General features: G+C 39.6%; 1 long non-coding RNA gene and 1 pseudogene across 36 annotated transcripts; one reads left to right on the forward strand and one right to left on the reverse strand.

Annotated features, from left to right (window-relative positions):
• The first annotated feature begins 740 nt into the window (after positions 1 to 740).
• Positions 741 to 4,641, forward strand: LOC112200304. Of its 36 annotated transcripts, none has more exons than XR_005809671.1 (8): positions 748 to 989; positions 1,109 to 1,141; positions 1,856 to 1,910; positions 2,084 to 2,178; positions 2,783 to 2,888; positions 3,742 to 3,807; positions 3,929 to 4,068; positions 4,154 to 4,641. It is a non-coding gene; the product is annotated as an uncharacterized LOC112200304 (long non-coding RNA). The 36 variants fall into 36 exon arrangements; XR_005809673.1 differs by having other exon boundaries at positions 748 to 975; XR_005809674.1 differs by having other exon boundaries at positions 748 to 964.
• Positions 4,642 to 5,202: 561 nt separating this feature from the next.
• Positions 5,203 to 7,628, reverse strand: LOC112200302 (annotated as a pseudogene).
• Positions 7,629 to 17,544: the final 9,916 nt, after the last annotated feature.

Here is a 17,544-nt window from a genome sequence, read left to right on the forward strand (position 1 = left end):
AATATTGAGGGTTTTTTGAACGCATTTTTAGTGTGCATGTTATAATATTGAGGTCTCAACCGTCTTTCTATTTCCTTGACAGATTTAAGTAAGAAGCTATGATGATCGATCATGAATAGCGCTGGCTCTTTCCACAGTGCGTCTCCTTTATCACTGTCAAAGCATATCCAAGCGCCGTTCGAGTCTTTGATTCTCCAAATTCTAATTAAAAAGCTACCTTTACTTAATTGTATTCGTTATGGCTGGGTTTGTGTTTTGTTCATTTCTGCATTTGGTCTCTCTGTTTGTGCTAAAAAGATTAAATATTGAGGATTGTTGGTGGGTGGGAAATTGCACAGATGATTATGTCTCGTCCTTTGGAGTGCGGAGGGGGCAGAAACTATGAAACGTCGAGGATAGTACCTTGGGACGATGAGTCTAGGGAATTTGGACTATGTAGTTTCATATCATATGTTATATTTTGTCCTTCTATTCATCAATATGACCTAGTTATGTTCCCATTTTCGATTAGGACGATTTTTTTTCTTTTTTCTTTTTATGTCGGCTCTAGTTTTATGTCTTGGAAATTATCTATAATCTAAAGGGCGTGGACTGTTCATTCGCGTCGCAACTGTTCATTCGAGCCCCAATTGAATGATGCTTTTGCCCTTCTCTTCTTCTTCTAATTACGGGCTGCCATGCTTCTATACGTTTCCAGACGTCTCTATATGAGGCAACCGACCTCATACCTTTCCAGAAGTCTCTGTCTTGAGGCAATATAGAGAACCACAGTTGATCCTTATTAAACCAAGCGTTGCAACCGACCTCATACTTTTCCAGAAATCTCTCTCAAACAAAATCGAAATCCAATCTGATAATCCACCGACATCAGCGATTAAATATGATTCATCCTTTTCGGGCAGCCTCTATCCAAATCGAGCTTCATATTCAACCGACCTCGGCGGGGGAATTGAAATCAAGAACAGTAAGAATTGGGTAAACCTCTATGGGTATTAATTAATCTATTACAGCACAGTGTTGAATTTCAGTCTTTTTTTGATATTAGGATTTAGTCCAAGTTCTATTCTAAATATACGAAAGCTAAACTACACTTTACTGTTCATTTTAGAAAAGACAACTTCTGATTCTAATCACTGTTGAGGTACTTCATCGGGTCTCCTTTTCTCAGGTTGTCGTCTATAGCTTTTGATTATAATCACTGTTGAGGTACTTCAGCCTTTTGTCTTTCTGGGTTCCTTTGATTGCTTTGAATTGTGCCTCAAGTTCATTTCTTTATGCGAGTTGTATCGGATTCTGTGAGTGTTTTTGGTATTCAATTGATCTGGCTTGCTATAGTGTTCAGTTGATTTGACTGCATCATCGAATTCTGTGAGTGTTTTTGGTGTATTCAATTGATCTGCATTGCTACAGTATTAAAAAACGATGAAGATTCAAGATTTAAACTTTTTCTCTTCTATAGTTTTTCTTACTTTTTATCTGCCGCGGTTTTTGATTGGGCTTTTTGTTATTGTTGATTTTGAATTCACATGAGTATTTATTTTTTACAAGCTTTGTTTCTTTACCACTTTCAAATCGGGACGATTAATTGGATTATGAAGCTCAGCCTGCTTCATTAGACCTGAAATTTACTGATTGAAATTTTTTCTCAGTTTAGCTCTTTTCGATGTGACTTAGTGGAAGCCTATCTCAAACTAAGGCGCAGAAAAAAAAGCTGCATTCTTCCCATTGCTGCATTTTTACCATTTCAATATTATTTTCTTTGCCTTTTTCGATCGCTGCTGACCTTCAATTAGGTAGTTTAAAGGTGGATTTTTGCACTGTTTTTTTAGTTGGATCTTTTCTTCATTGTTGGCAGAGAGGGCTGCAAGGTTTGACCTTTTGATTTTTTTTTTCTCAAGAATTTATATCAAGTAAGAAGGCATTACTTTTAGAGTTCTTTCAGAAGGTTTTTTCTGCTTTAATGATGTAAAGCAAACTGACATAGCAGATTTCTGTGTGTGTTGCATTTGTAACATCTGTCAGATTTTGATATTCGTTGTTTTCGATTTGTGGTTTAATTGATAAGTTCTTTTCACGTGTTCAGAATTGTCGTGTATCAATTTGCCAACAACAGTTTCAGATTGGATTGAAGCTTGCATAAACTTAGACCTCCATCACTCATTGTCGAGCTTCATCCAGGTAATTAAAACATTCAATATTACCTCATTTGGTTTGTACTTAAATTTATATGCTATCGATTAATAACTGAATCAGTTTGATGACATTACATATATATTGCTAGACTCTTCGTCCTTATATCACGAAACAGAATTCCTGAAGTACTACTTTCATTAATCTATCAGAACATTCTTTTTTTCTTTTCTTTTTGTTTCTTTTTTTGTTGGCACTTCTGTTTTTGGAATTACATTTTTGGCATTTCATTTTTAGACAAGGATGTTTGGTTGCAATGGTTAATAGAGATCAGGGATAGTTATCTCTATTTGGTTTTGCATCTTCAATTAGGTAGTTTAAAGGTGGATTTTTGCACTGTACTTTTATTTGGATCTTTTCTTCATTGTTGGCCGGCAGAGGTTCTGCAAGGTTTGACCTTTTGATTTTTGTTCTCAAGAATTTTATATCAAGTAAGAAGACATTACTTTGTTGCACACAGTTCTTTCAGAACTATTAATCTTTTATAGTTACAAGTTGATCATGGAAATTCTTATGTACAGTTCTTATAGCAAATTAGTTTTGCAGTACATAGATATGATCACTGACCACTAATTTTATTAACATAATACAGGTTCTCTAGCTTGACGTCAAATGCATCTGTATGCTGAGAGTTGGAATGTTTCTGCAAGGTCTGATGGCTGAATTTGTTGGTTGTTAGAAATCAGAACAAGCTTCAGGTTTGTATAACATTAAATCCATAGGAGTTTCAATACGACCATAGTTTGAAAACACATTATCTAGATTGATTTGGCTTATCTTTCAATATAGTTAAACAATAAATGAAGCTACTTCTTCATTTAGTAATTTGGTGTCCATATACATACGTAACTGTTAATGAGTATTTGACATGACCTTTGAAAACACATTGTTTAGATTTTTTCAACTTATTTTTCAAGAATCATCTATAGATATCTAGGTAGAAGAATTTAATAAATTCTGCTAGAGATCGAGGTGTTGCATTTTACTCTAGTAAACTTATGCCAAACACTCCAGGTAATGGATGTGAATGACATGTCATTGCCTCTATTTCACTTGCTTGGTCTTTTTTTTAAGTATTGAAGAAAGTAGAAGAAAAATATAGAATGAATGCACTCATCCTCCAATTCCCAATTTTTTCACAAATACTGTACTGGATCCATGAAGTGCAATAATCAATTTATTAATTGCTCACCAGGAAACAAAGGACCATTGACACTGACATTATGTCAAAACACTGATCCAAATATTTGTATTCAAAACCCAACTGACATCAGAAACTCTATTTTCAAATCATGCAACATGCGACGTCTCCAACTTTTTAAATCTTTTAAGTTACTTTAGATTTCTTAAAAGAAGAAGATAATAGATGCATAACTTTCCAAGCAAACTTAATTTCTTTATTTACTGGCACAGTGTTGGTAATACCATCACAAATCATAGAACTCTCTTCCATTGATTTTGCACATCTGCTTGAGAGAAGATAATTTTTAATAGTGTATTGCCAGTAAAATAAAGAAAGAAATGTACTGACTTCTCATGTTACTATTGCAGATCTGAATGTTGGTGACCCATCTATTGTGGAGGTGGCTACAAGTTGACCATAGTACGAGTGGTAAGGTATGAAATTTCAATATGTTCTAATCCTATAATTGAAGAAGTGAAAAATTTTGACAGACCCGTTTTCAATCTGCATCTCATCTTTTAATGTGAATCTAATGTGATGCTTATTGGTCTAAAGTTTTGTCATCTGCGCAACAACCAAGGTAGAACTGAAAAATTGAGGGTTAGAGAAGCTGGTGAGTTGCAATGACCTGCGCCAAATGAGACAAAGCTCAGTAGGACTTGCATTCAAAAGACCCATTTGTCAGATGTCAACAAGTAAGTACTGTTGTATTTAAAACTCAATGTCATTTAAATGAGTTAAGGTGATGAATTAGTGACTTAATTTGATTTAATGTTGTAGGGGCCAGGTAATGTGAAAGCTAATGCAGCGGATTATGAGAGTGCTGAAGCTGATCAACGGAACCTGCTATATAAAGCTAATGAAACAAAATGTGCAATCTAAAACTGCAGTAATTGAACACAAACAACATGTAATTAGTTAGGGTTGCTTGATTTAAGGGGTTACTTGGTTTTGTTTTAATAGGAGGTCAATGAAGGGATTTAATGCTTATATGTCTACTTTTCTTTTAGTATTGCTGGATTGAAAGTATGATTTCTTAGGGTTGCGTCGTTTGGCTCTTGATAAAGCTCATTTCAGTTGTTTAATGCTTATATATGGATGACCTTTAAAATGGTTCGTTCATTATTTGATTAATTATTTGTTAGGTCTGCTTGGTTGTTTCTGAGATTAAGTATATAGTTTCAGTTGATGGATTTGGTCCCTTACTTGATTTTTTGTTGCAAGATGGAATATGAAATGCTAATACTACATATAGAATGACCTAAAAATATCCTCTGTTTCTCTTTCACATGGTTGACAAAATTGATTAGACTCCGGACTTTTCTATTTGATTCCCAATTAGAAATGTACTTTTTCTTTTGAGTTTTTTGCAGACATGAATTTTCTGTTACTATAGCTTATTGGATTTTGGTAATGAAAATAAAATCTTTGGGCAATTCCAATGGACATTGTATCTTTTCTGGATTCTTATATAAATATTAGCTCATGATTCAGGGAATGAAGTTATTTTTGAAAGAAGTTGAGGGAATACACAAACAAAAGAATTTCAAGATGAGACTTTCTGGCTAATTATATTGTTTCATCTATCATACAGGGTGGAGTGGAGAAACTTGGCCAATGCTGCCTTGAAGATATCCGAGATTACAAGCATGGTGGAAAAAACAACTGAAGTTAGGAGAATGAAGGAGGAATTGCAAAGATACACTTTAATTCAGTTTAGAAAAACCAAACCCCCGCAGCATCGCGCGGGAAGGATTTTCTAGTATTGTAGTAAATAGGGAAAATTACCATTTGTTAGGCTCGCATACTCTTTACGTTGCACCATCAATATGTCAAAATTTAACTATCTAAACACGAACAGATGTGTGTAAGCCTCATCTCTAAAATTCTTCGAGAGAACTTCGCCAGCCATGGTATGTTGGATCTGCTGCATGAAAGAAGTAAAAGATCCTACCGTTCAAGGAGAAAATATTCTATAACATAGCAATTTAAATGGGGTAAAGCATCACTCATATAAGTCTGACGTCTAAAGTTTAGACTATGATCATGTTACTATCCAAAAAAAAGTAAGAGAGTGAAAGCTAGCTATATATTTATATATGTAGGTCATGATGAGGAATATGCCAGTGAGACCAGACTGACAAGGATAACGTAGAGAACTAAGAAAATAAAGAGGGAAATTGGAATAGGGTATGGCATTACTTATTTAATTACTAGCTCTCACTTTAACAATATCTCCGGATCTTTCAGAACTGGATAAAATCAAACAAGGACACTCTGACCAGGATAACGTAGAGAACTAAGAAAATATAGAAAACAATTCATTGATGTACGGTTGTATCGGAAGCAGCCATGACATTTATTATCACATGCATGGCTTAGCTACTAGCTGGATCTAAGCAACAGAAGTGAAGTTGAAGTTAGAGCAAGTGGTCTGTCGGAACAAGAGAGAGGAGCTGAATCCCAGCCTAGAAGAAGCCAAATCAAACTGAAGAAGATTATCCTCAATTTGATGCGCACCAATCACAATATTAGTTCTAGGGTTACTCGGGCTCTGACCGTTATCCACAAACCCTAAGCACAGCACGTCCTGGCTCACCTGCACCATCGAGTTTGCCCCAAAGATCCTCCAGTACACGCTCTCGCTCTGCAACACCAGATCAATGGTAGGCACCGGCGGGTCAACCCGAGTACTACCGAGATTGGTTGAGTTGAAGCACACTCCGAATGGTTCTACGGGTGTCACTCTTGGCACTCCAGAGAGTTCTTTAGTAAAGAGATCAACGAAAGCGTTGTAGATCGAGGTCTCCATGACTGTGTAAGGATTGACGCTGCTAATCTTTGTGCCTCCATACCCATCTTTGTCGATTGTCAGCAAGGAAGTGTTGAATCCGGAAACAACCTTTCCGTTGATCTTGATTGACGTTACGTTGATGAAATATTCTGAGGAAGGCTCGCCTTCTTCATAATTAGCCCCAGTAGTTACAGGGTCGACGATCAACGGTGTGTAGATTAGAGACTTAGATACATCAATACCGGGAAGCATGCAGATTATAAGGACCGTCCCCGAAGAATACGACACCGTATGATCTTCTTGAGGAGGGCAAGCAAACGGCGAATTTTCTTTTGAAGCTAAAAGTGGAAGCAAATTGGGAAGGGAACCCAATTTTAGTCCTGCCAAGGCCAGCAATACCCTTGACACCAGGTGCAAGTTGTGTCAAGAGAAATGTTTGGCTGCAAACGAACAGTAAGTTGGGAATAGAAACGATCTTGGTAGGATTAGACCCATCTGTCGAGTGAAGTGAGATAACATCTTGACCGACCTGATCGAAGTTACCTCCGATCCGAGCACAGAGTATAATGACATGAGATTACATGTGTTGTTGTAGCAGCCTGGTCTAGGTGGAGACAAGCACTCGAAACAACGCTTGGTCCTTGCGAGTGAGCATTGCGCTGATCCGCAACGGGCAGGCTTGTAGGTAGAAGAGACATAGCGGTCCTCGCAATCTACCCAAAGGAATGTACCGCCGACATCGAGGGTTAGTCTCACAGGGACTAGAGGATCGAGTTCTTTGCTTGATGCTTGTGAGGTATTGGATTGCGCCGGAAGTGTGTTTGGATACCGGAAGGACAAGGGCCTTGGGTCTAAATGAAGTTTTGGCTTCAGAGGGGATGATGACGAATATCATGTGGAAAATGATAGCTAGTGAGCAAAAGAAAAGGTGGCGGAAGGATGAGGAAGCCATTGCTGTAGTACTCAATGGACTGAACTAAAGGTTAATGAAGAAGTGGGAGGAGGGTGTCACATTCTATTGGTATTTGAAATCATCAGACGAAAACTTTTTTAAATAATCAAACACATTTTCCAGCGTGCATGATTTAATATACATTGAGGTCTCAGTACCTCCCTTTTGACCTGGATCCTTTTTCTCTCTCCACGCACCTAAACTAAGGAGTTATGATGACGATTTGCGTTTCCTTCTTTTGCTGCCAAAGCAAAACCAAAGACCCTTCGTGGATCATTTTTCTTGGGTGTGTATTCAATTTCGTGCGCTATTGGAATCTATCTTGTGTTTTAATGTTGAGGATCGTTGGTGGGTGGTAGATTGAAGTAATGATCATGTTATGTGGCCATTCAGATGGGGCAAGGAGGCAGATCGAACTAGGAAATGTCTGGGGAGTTTTAGCTAAACCCCCTCATTAGTGAATTTATCAGACTCAACTTCATATCTTATGTTATATATGTTGTAGAGAATTGGAAAAATGTATTGTATTCATCTCACCATGAGGTTCATATAGGGTTACATCAGGTATACAAAAGACAATACATAATAGCTATACTAATCAATCGCACATTACAAGTATGTCAATCGCATACATTACGAGTCTGTCAATCACATACATTAAGCAATACCCATTGCATGAATAGTCATTATCATTCACAACACTCCCCCTTGGATATTCCATGTCAATAGTGTTGCCTCTGCTATGCGCTTCTACGTTGCCTCGTCAAAAACCTTACCAAGTAATAAAAACCCTGTGGGAAAAAACAACTTTGGTCGAAGGAGAAAAAGAGCACAACGCGCGTGAATGTGGAGTAGTCGACATCCTTCAACACTCCCCCTTCTGCCGCTCAAACTCGGTGATGACGCTTTGATCGTTACCTCACTAAAAACCTTGCCAGGTAACAAAAACCTTGTGGGACAAAAATAACCCTGGTCGAAGGGCAAAAAGAGCACCACACGTCCTTCACTCTTCGAGATCGAACATGTAGACATCATACCTCCCCCTGATGTCAAGGTCTCCCCCTGATTTCTACAATTATGGGAGTTCAGATAACTTTCTTAATCCGATACTCTTCACATGTTTCTCGAATGTGGATTTAGGTAACGACTTGGTAAATAAGTCCGCTTCATTATCCTCTGAACGGATTTGATTCACTGATCAATATTTAGAAGTGTTTGTTGTTGCTGATTGTAAAAGAACTTAGGCGATATATGCTTGGTGTTGTCGCCCTTGATGAAACCTAACTTCATTTGCTCAATACAAGCTGCATTATCTTCATAAATGCATGTAGGTTCATCTGTGGTAGACTTCAAACCACAAGTTCCTCGAATGTGTCTAACTATAGACCTTAGCCATGCCATATGCATTCTCGCATGGCTTCATGTAGAGCGATAATCTCTACATGATTTGAGGAAGTAGCAACAAGGGTCTGCTTTGTAGACCTCCAAGATATAGCAGTGTTTCCCATGGTAAAGACATAACCCATTTGGAAGCGATCTTTGTGAGGGTCAGAGAGATACCCTGCATCAGCAAAACCCATCAAGACATCGCTGTCATTTTGATGGAAGGGAGGAGGAGCACGGAAGGTGGCGTTTTGCCTTGTGGAGTCCGATCCCACACTTCCTTTATTTCTTTTCTCTCTGTAGGGATAGAACAAGCATATATCAATCGTACCTCTCAAGTATCGAAAGATTGTCTTTATGCCAATCCAATGGCGGCGTGTTGGCGCAGAATTGTGTCGAGCTAACAAGTTCACTTAGAATGAGATGTCTGGTCTTGTGCATTGAGCTAAGTACAATAATGCGCCTATTGCACTTAGATAGGGCACTTCAGCCTCTAATAAGTCTCCATCCTTATCCCTTAGACGAAACGGATCTTTTTCAGGCTTAAGACTACGACCGATCATGAGAGTACTCACAGGCTTTGCTTTATCTTCATTAAAGCGCCTTAATAGTTTTTAAGTATATGCTGACTGATGGATCATAATCCCATCACTACGGTGCTTGAGTTCTAGTCCGAGGCAAAACCGTGTTTTCTCAAAATCTTTCATCTCAAATTCAGATTTCAAGTACTTAGCAGTTTTCTTTAACTCATCTAGAGTTCCAATTAGGTTCATGTCATCGACATAAACTGCTACAATTGCAAATCCGGAACTTGTCCTCTTTATAAACACGCATGGGCATATTTCATTGTTGACATATCCCTTCCCAATCAAGTAGTCACTTAGACGGTTATACCACATCCGTCCGGATTGTTTCAATTCATATAGTGAGCGTCTCAGTCTTATTGAAAACGCGATCCGTGGTTTAGAGTCACTTGACTTGGGTAATTGAAGTCCATCTGGAACCTTCATATATATCTCTGAATCTAGATCCCCATAAACATATGCTGTAACCACATCCATAAGCTGCATGTCAAGTTTTTCGGAAACTACCAAACTAAGAAGGTAGCGGAACGTTATAACGTCCATTACTGGAGAATATATCTCCTCGTAGTCGATTCCAGGGCGTTGTGAGAAACCTTGCGGCACAAGGAGGGCTTTGTATCTAACAACCTCATTTTTCTCATTACGCTTTCTAACAAAGACCCATTTATGGCCAACAAACTTTATACTTGGGGGTGTCAGCGTTATAGGCCCAAATACCTGTCTCTTTGTTAGTGAATCCAATTCAACCTATATAGCATCTTTCCATTTAGGCTAGTCTGCTCTTCGTTGACATTCCTCAATGGAGCGAGGTTCGATATCATCGTGTTCTATAATTCCTTGAGCAATAGAATATGCAAACACATCATTAAGGATAATAGAATCTCGATTCAACGTCTCATGTACACTAGTGTAATTCATGGAGATCTCCCTATTCCTTGGAATTGGTTCTAACATTGGAGCGTCCCCCAATGATGTCTCTTAGACATAACCATAATCCGGAATATCTTCATGAAACGGGTTATTTATGTCGATGATTAATGGATCTTTTTGTGCCAAACTCGCTTTCTTTCTCAGGCGAGAATCCATCGAACCTTTGGGCCTCCCATGTTTCCTTGCTGGGAGCCCGGCCTGAGCCACATTGCCATCACTATTAGTGGTGGCGGCGCCATACCTAATACCCCTAGGGGTGGCGCCATGTCCATGATTTTTAGGGACATCAATCCTTGCAGGCACGTTTGCAGCAGGTATATGTGATCTTGTCACTTTAGCGATATCAGAAAACGCATCAGGCATAGAGTCTGCTACGTTCTGAAGATCGAGAATTCTCCGCACTTCAATTTCAGACTGTGCGGTTCGGGGATCAAGATGAGACAAAGTGGGGACAGACCACGACAATTCCTGTCGTTCCTGTTGAACATTATTGTTCCTATCCCCCCTAACGACGGGAAGACTGTCTCATCAAAGTGACAATCCGCAAATCTAGCTGTAAATAGATCGCCTGTCAAGGGTTCTTAGTAGCGGATAATGGTTGGAGAGTCATATCCAACATAAATGCCTAATCGTCTTTGAGGACCCATTTTGGTGCGCTGTGGCGGCGCAATTGGCACATAAACTGTATACCCAAATATGCGTAAGTGTGAGACATCAGGCTCATATCCAGTAACCATCTGGGATGCAGAAAAGGGTTGAGTGGCAGTAGGCCTCAGACAAATGAGCACAGCTGCATGCAATATTGCATAGCCCCAAGCAGAAACAGGGAGATTGGTGAGCATAACCAATGCTCTAGCGACCATTTGAAGTCTTTTAATGGCAGCTTCTGCGAGACCATTTTGGGTGTGAATATGAGGAACAGGGTGTTCAATCTCAATCCCAATGGACATGCAATAGTCATCAAATGTTTTTGATGTAAACTCTCCAGCATTGTCAAGACGAATTGACTTAATGGGATTATCAGGGTGGTGAGCCCTTAATCTAATGATTTGTGCTAGGAGTTTAGCAAATGCATCATTTCTTGTGGACAATAGCATGACATGTGACCATCGTGTCGATACATCAACCAATACCATAAAATATCTAAATGGTCTGCAAGTTGGTTGAATAGGTCCACAAATATCACCTTGGATTCTTTGTAAGAATGGAATATTTTCCTTAGTGTCCTTTGCATAGGATGGTCTCGATCCTAATTTTGCTAAAGAGCAAGCTTTGCAAAATGAAAGATGGGCTTCAGAAGCAACCAGGGAAGTATTCGGTTGAGCCACGAAGTCACAATTGACTTTAGAAGTAGAAAAAGGAACCAAGGAGGTATTGGTGGTGTCAATACCACTTTTGGGCCGCAGGGGTAGGCGACGCCAGCCCTACCTTGGATCGAATTTTGGTTATGACTTCTTTTCGTTTTGAAAAATGGATGTCCGTATGAAGTCTTTAATATACGGATCATCATATCACGACTTGGGTGTCCCAAATGGTCATGCCAAAGCCTATATGTGTCAGAATCCCATAAGTCATCTCTCATGACATGGTTGGATTCAATCATTCGAATAGTAGTTGCATACAACCTACTAGAGCAACACATAAGTTTCTCTAATACTCGTTTATGTCCGTAGTCATTAAAGGTGATGCAAAGGAACTCTTGTCCATTCTCACAATGTGTTTCCACATGAAAACCATTAGCTCTTATATCTTTAAAACTCAATAGGGTTCTTCCAGCCCTAGGAGCATATAGAGCTTCGGTGACATTAATACTTGTGCCATTTGGCAACATAAATTGAGCTGGTCCTCGACCATGAATCAATTGTGATGGTCCAGCCATCGTAGTCATAGAAGATTGATTAGGCGTCATCCATAGAAATAGTTGCCTATGTCGCAATATAGTATGTGTGGTGCCACTATCAACAAGGCATTCCAACTCTCCAGGAAATATACTGAAAAATAATAAAGTTTGGAATGAAAACATGTCCATGACATCGAATAATAATACGATACTTTATTAATAAAGATAGCCAATGATTACATCAAAGGTCCCAAAAAGTCTAATCCAAAACAAAATCAAACTAAGACACATTACATGTAGTCACTCTATCCGTTTGGTAACTCCAATCAAATATGACCAGGAAAGTAGAGAGACATGTTGGTGGAGCAAGGCTCTCTTAAGTACCATTAATCTCAATGACTTTCCTACACATCATATTTCATTGGGTGCACCACATAAGAAAGAGTTTAATACAATTGTCATTTATTGACTAAGGCATATTGCCATTACAAAAATTCTTGAAAAATAAAAGGACTATTCTAATCAAAGTCTGCAGCATCCTTGTGCACTTCATCTTCAGCTTTGAAGTCCTCTATGGTGAGATTGACATCTCCACCATCTTCTTCTTCTTCTTCTGCAAGGTACACTTCTTGCTCCCTCAGGTCCCTATATGCCCTATATCTTGAAGCTAGTTGCTCGCTTGCCTTGCATTGCTTGAACCAATGCTCACTTGATCCACATCGATGACACATGTCATTGTGGTTGCCTCCCTTTAATTGAGGTGCACGTTGTGGGCGTTCCCTAGGAGGGTTGGTGCCACCACCACGACCCATGATGCCTCCACCACGAGCCATGGCGCAACCACCACGACCAGGGATACCACCACCACCTCTCCCACGTGTGTCATTGCCACTACATGTATTCGCACCAAACCTGCGGTTTCCTTCCTTGTTAGGGCGGTTATATGGACCCATACGTCCCTCATATCCCTTATTCTTAGGGTTCCGCTCCTTGCGCCCTCTTTTGGGTGCATTATAATTCGCCTCATGAACGCTCTTAGTTCCAATGGGCCTTGAATTATAATTCCTCACGAGTATGTTATCATGTTTCTCAGCTACAGATATGAGATTGATAAGCAGATGAAACCTCGTGATCCGTCCAGCATTGACTTCAGTGCAGTATTGCTTTGATACCTCAATGGCTAAAACGGGGAAGGTGGAGAGAGTTTTCTCAATTAGCTCTTACTCTGTGACAGGTTGTCCACAAAACCTCAACATGGACTGTAGGCGAAGAGCTTCTGAATTATATTCAGCAACAGACTTGAAATCAGCAAAGCGCAGATTGTTCCATTGAACCTTCAAGTCAGGGAGGAGGGAATCTTGGACATTGCCAAAGTGCCCTTCTAGCGCTACCCATAGCTCTCTTGCATTCTTGATCGACATATACTCCAATCTGAGTGCCTTGTCCATATGGCGTCGCATCAAGATAACTGCTTGAGCATGCTTTGTAGGTGTTCGCACAAACACAAGATCCAGGTTAGGTGCCTGGATTATGGGTAATATTCCCTTTGAAGTGAGGTGGTTTTCAACATCGGTCACCCAACTATGGTAATCCGAGCCTGTTGAGTCAAGCATGGGAAAGTCGAGTCTAGGTTCATTCGACATCCTGAAAATAAGAAGAGAAGATATATTAGTTTCGGAGCTAAACTTCCACGAAAACTAAAATAATAAGATTTCCGAGCTATGCTACCAAGAAAACAATTTTGAAGAATCTCTTTTGGATTAGACCAAAAACGATGCGAATTACTAATATGAGCTACTTCTGGCTTTGTACTTGCTTGTTGATGGTGGTGGAACTTTAGTTCAAAGAAACAATAGGTAGCGCGCCTTATCACATAATTTATCCACGTTGAATAATTGAGACATGAGTTTTTTTTTTTTTTAAGGGGTTTGGAACCCAGCCTAGTTGGGAGGCTCAGCCCCACGCCGGGTTCCATTTATTATATTATAATTATAATTTTGCATCGGGGGTGGGGGGGAACATAACACCTGAACCCCGAGCTACAGAGAAGCAATTGCAATAATCCTCGTAGAGAACATCCTGAATAATAGCATGAGTCTCATCTATCCAAACATCATCAAAGTAAAACAAACTAGCAATGTGAGCCAGCCTATCTGCAACACCATTTGCTTCATGGAAAATATGTCGAATTCTAACTGATTGAAAAGCCAACAAGTAATCTTTACAATCATCTAAAACTCGACTTACCTCCGAATAATTTTTCTCCTTACTCTGGAGGGCAGCAATTAACAGGGTTGAGTCACTTTCAATATCAACTTCCGACCAACCTTGGTGAATACCAAGAAGAACGCCTGCTCTACACGCCTCCGCTTCCATATTTAGAGCGAGTACGTGTGCATGACTGCATGTACAAAGGGTCTAGCAATAGCCGCAATGCCCATACCCGAATCATTTCTGACTACCACTCCAATCCCACCATTACCACTATTTGCACGATAGGCCCCATCAATATTGATCCTGAACCTACCACTTGGTGGGTTCTGCCACTTTGCCATAGGTCTGCGACGCTTACATTCTGCCTTGGGATGAAACTTTTGGTACCTTCAAGATGGCTAGCACACCACCTGATCATATGGATAGGCCTAAAACTACCACCCTTATTCCTTTCGCACCACACAGACCATAAAGCAAGCAAGAAATAATCAACTTGTTCAGCTTTCAAGACATCAAGCATATCAAATAACCACATTCTCATACAACGTGCAGGATGGTCCTTTGCATGCAATTATTTCAAGGGACCACAAATCCAAAAGCACTGTAAGGCAGTACAATTCTTAAATAAATGCAAACTTGTCTCCTCCCCTCTTTGACACAGCAAACAACATAATTCATGCAGAACCACTCTTCGTGACTTAAGGACAGAACGAATAGGAAGGATCCCATGCAATAAACGGCAGTCAAAGACCCTTACTTGCGCAGAACACCACAACCCTCCAACTCCGCAGGCGTAGAGGCCATGTTACACATGTTCACAGATTTATTGAGAGCATGATACCCACTTCTTACATTATACAGCCCTTTCCGGTCAAAATGCCACATACATGAATCTATCCTCTGCCCCTCTCAAGCTCAGTGGGATCCACGCAATATTCTGAACTTCCCCCTCCGTAAATAACTCTTCCAACAATTCACTCAGCCATTCCTTACTATCAGAATCAATGACATTAGCCACGACCCAATCTTCCGTCCCCTCCATTACAGGAGAGAAGGGTCTAATTTCACTTGCGGAGATATTAGTTAGAGAGCCTATTTGAAAGATATAATTGCTTCCTTGTTGATCGATCAAAGTGAATTTTCTCCATCAAATCATCAATTTGAATCACCAAAATCATATGATTTAATGCTCCAATGCCCATAAAGTAGTATAGGAATTCTCTGACAGCTAGCTTCCTTATTTATCCTCATTGAATTGAACTAAATTGGTAATTACGTACCGATACTTGGTCTCCGGTGGTTAATATCCTCCAACAACACTATTGAGATGATCTAAAAGTTTCACGTCAGAATTTCCTAGTTGTTGTGGGATTTAATGATTTTCTTATTCTTATAGGAATAGGCCGGTTTCCTTTAATGACTGGATTTCCTTGTTCTAATTGGAATGTATTGACACATTATAAATAAGGCAGCATTGATCTCTACATGAATTTCCTAGTTGTTGTGGGATTTAATGATTTTCTTATTCTTATAGGAATAGGCCGGTTTCCTTTAATGACTGGATTTCCTTGTTCTAGTTGGAATGTATTGACACATTATAAATAAGGCCAGTATAGCATTGATCTCTACATTGGAACATTGATTCTGATCAACATGGCTCTCACAACCAAGGATTGTTCAGTAGATTCGTCATCAGATTGGGCTAATCTTCCAGAATCCCTTCTGTTTCTGATTCTTGATAAGTTGTTTGTATCCATGCACCATGTTTGGTTCGCTGCCGTTTGCAAGGAGTGGCGTGCGGTCTCAATACAATACCATCAAGAAACGAACCGGTGTCCGCAGACACTATGTCCAATGCTCATGATCCCTTCCGAATACAAACCTCAAAATAAGCTAACACTTTATGATGTTTTTCAGCGAAAAGAGTACAGCAAGATTGAGTTCCCTGGGCCTAGTCTTGAGCGCCTACATGATATTGAATGTCTTGATCTTGTATCCAATATTCATGGTTGGTGGTTTAGGAGAGGGTGGTCATCGCATGAGGCAGCATACATTACAACTCTAGCGAACCTTTTCATGAATGTAGCTATTCGTCTCCCTGCTTTCCATGTTTCTTTGATGCGGCAGGATTATTGGTGTAGTAGGATTATACTATCTGCTGATCCCATTTTGAATCCGGACGACTTTATGGTTCTAATTTTAAATAAAGGGTGTGCTACTGTACCTTTGGCTTTCACTAAAGCAGGCCAAAAATTCTGGAGTTGTTACACTGAGAGAGATGGTGTCTGCTTTGAGGATGCTATATTTCATCAAGGCCAAGCCTATGCAATTGGCGTGGGGGGATCGGTTTTTTCACTCCAGCTGAATGATCACAGCAAGCTTTTAGACAAATTAGAACTTGCACCTCCATTGGGCTTAGATTATGATGCTGATAGAGAGCTTACTCTGGAGTCAAGCAATGGGGAACTATTGGACGTAGGATACTATTCCATTGATTTTTTATCTGAATGCTCTAGTGACTATTATTACTCTTCCGAGGAGGAGGAGGAGTTGAATACTGGGACAGCCATGGTTATTCATTGCAGATATCCTCCGAAGAAAATTTTACTAGCACCTTCTTTAGGCTCTGAGGCTGATAAAGAATATCTTGTGGAATCAACTAAGGGAGAACTATTGCATGTTCGAAAATTTTATAATGAAGATGGAGAGAAAAAGCACCAGGAATTCAAGGTTTACAAGGTGGTGTTGGACGGAAAAGATGGTGGTTCCATGGTGCAGCATGTTGAGGTAAACAGTATTGGAGACGATGCTATATTCATTGATGAACACCATCATTCATTCTCTGTTTTGGCATCAAAAATTCCGAGGTGCCAACCAAATTCCATATACTTCACACTTACTAGTCGACACCGGGATATATTAATATATATCTATGACTTAGAGGCTGGAACTCTCACACTAGATCATGGAAAAACTGCTCAATATTCTTGGAACATGTTAATTGAGCCATCGATTTGGGTTGTGCCACCGGTTAGCTAGCTTCAGCTTCTTGTAAAATTGTAACTGTAAAATATCCCTTGTGATAGATTTTTAGATGACTCCATGTACAGCCAATAATATACTTGTTTTGTTTTCGCCTTCCCATTTTATAAACAAACTCGACTCATTAGCAGACGGTTCTTGCTATTTGTGTAGCAATTCCCCCAAACCAGTTCCAAATTACGAGTCAATGGAGCCCATCAACCACTAACTCATTCCTGATTCCTGTTGATAAGTAGTTATTTTATCCGGATTCCTTTTTGTGGGAATTTGACTCACTATATTAAATAGTGAAAATGGGATTATCATTTGGATTCTTTACTTGAAGGGAATAGGTATACAGACGTGGAAAGTTTCTGTAAGTAGCAATGAATCAGGTACATGATTCCCTCAGGAACCAAGCTGCAGAAGTATTGCAATCCATTCTCTACATGG

Source organism: Rosa chinensis, chromosome 4 (assembly GCF_002994745.2).
Source record: "Rosa chinensis cultivar Old Blush chromosome 4, RchiOBHm-V2, whole genome shotgun sequence".
Taxonomy (NCBI): Eukaryota; Viridiplantae; Streptophyta; class Magnoliopsida; order Rosales; family Rosaceae; genus Rosa; species Rosa chinensis.